The following is a 1,973-nucleotide window of genomic DNA, read 5'->3' on the forward strand; positions in this document are numbered from 1 at the left end:
CCCTGAGCTGAAAAGCCTTAGGGGTGTTGAGTACTCTGGAAACTCAGTCCTTACAGGGCAGAACTTTCCATATAATGAAAATACTCATCACTGTGGTGAACACAGGTATCTGCTCACATGGAAAATATTTGTTTGCTAAGAAAATACTTATTTTCTTAGCAAATAAAACAGCTATGAGCTACACTGTGTTCACCCCTTTTGACAGTGATGCTTTTTCACCACCTCAGAGAAGCAGGAGCAGCACAAGAGCTCCTCCGTGTCAGCTCTCCAGGCAGTTCAGTGTCGGTGGAAACCGTGTCCTGACAGGCTCGTAAAAGTTTTATAACAGGCACTTTGCAAGGGCCCTGAGACACGAGGTAATGGGCTGTGATTAATTCCCCCATCCTGATGGTGTCACTGTCAGCTCAGGCCCCATCCCATGAGTCGGATGATGGCAAAGCCCAGCTGGTTGTCGCCCCAGCCACGAGGGATTTGTACCATCCCTCTGGGAGACAGGACAGAGAGTCAGATCTGATATGAGGGATTTCAGGATTAAAAGGGGATGTTTTCCCACATGGTGGTTTCCATCCTTTTTATACCAAGATCTTGCTGCTGGTGCCATCTCCCAGCCCCAAGCCCTCGAGTCTCGTGGCTCTGGTCAGCTGCCAGCCCTGCTGCAGTGATGGCAGAGGGGATGTCCCAGCCACAGGAGGATTTGGGACACAGAGGCCAAAGGGCACAAACATCTGTTGTGGATGAGCAGGGATGAGTGTCCCTTACACTGCTCATTGCAGAGGTAGCTTTTCCCAGGCTGAATTTTGGGATGTTAAATCCCTTGGGCTGATTTTTTTTTCCCTCCACTTGGCAAGCAACACAAATTTGGGGAATATCCCGTGGGATTGTTCCCCTTGATATGACCCTGCAGCAGCACTGGCATTTCCACAGGGTGTTTGTCTGCAAACAGTGACAGCTGCTGGGCCAGAGCTTCTGTATGTAAAGAAGAAATATGTTTTCAGTTTGATTTAGCTTTTACATATCACTATGTTAATGTTAACGAGTCCAACTCAACCTGTTTTCCTGCTCTTGAGGAACAAAAGTTGGCTCTCTGCATGGAGCACCGAGAAGGAAGTGGTTAGGATGGCCTAGGGCCACTCTTTGTCAGAGATGAGCTAATCTATAGAGGTGAGGCTCCTCCTAGAGCTGCACTTCCAGGGGCAAAAGAGCTGCTGCAGGTCATCCTCACTCCTTGCCTGGCCAACTCACCCGGCTGTGGGTCAGAGCACTTGGGAGATGTGCCAGCAGCTGGCGCAGGCTCAGGCTCGTGCTGCAGCCTGACGCTATTCCAGATGTTTTCACAGTCTCACACGTGGTGGGCACATGGCTTGTGCTTCCCCACTGCTGCAAACCAGGTGTGTGACCCCCGGGGACACCTGAGCCCTGAGCGGGGCTGTCAGCGCCTCGTGCCTGTTGTGATGCTTGGCTGTGACTTTCCTCAACTTACAGGGCTGCAGTTGGAGCACTGCACTCAGACATTTGCCCGGGACAGTGGGACTCTGTGTTTGGGATGGTTTCACCTGCAAGACCCACCTGCAAAAGCCAAACCGAGCGGCAGCACTCGCCAAAATATCCTTGTGTGAGAACCAGCCTTTACCTTTAGCGACGCGGGGGGTGCGGGGGGGGTGTTTTCGTGGTGTGAGCGGTGACCGGGCTCCCTCTCCCAACATCCGCCCGGCACAGCTGGCCAGATGTGCGTGCACGTGGGCCCCTCCAGACGCTCACGTGGCGGCGGCGCCGCCCAGATGTGCCCGCGCGCGCCGCCCGGCCCAGCTGTGCGCGCCAGATGTTCCCGAGGCCCCGCCCGCGGGGGGAGAGGCGGCGGCCACGCCCCCTCAGCTGCCAATCATCCGCTCCGGCCCAACCGCGGCCCGCGACACATCGAGGCCCGCGACCAATCAGGGCGTGGTTGTGATTTCCATGGCAGCCGCAGCCGCGCG

This window comes from Pseudopipra pipra, chromosome 21, assembly GCF_036250125.1.
Source record: "Pseudopipra pipra isolate bDixPip1 chromosome 21, bDixPip1.hap1, whole genome shotgun sequence".
Taxonomy (NCBI): Eukaryota; Metazoa; Chordata; class Aves; order Passeriformes; family Pipridae; genus Pseudopipra; species Pseudopipra pipra.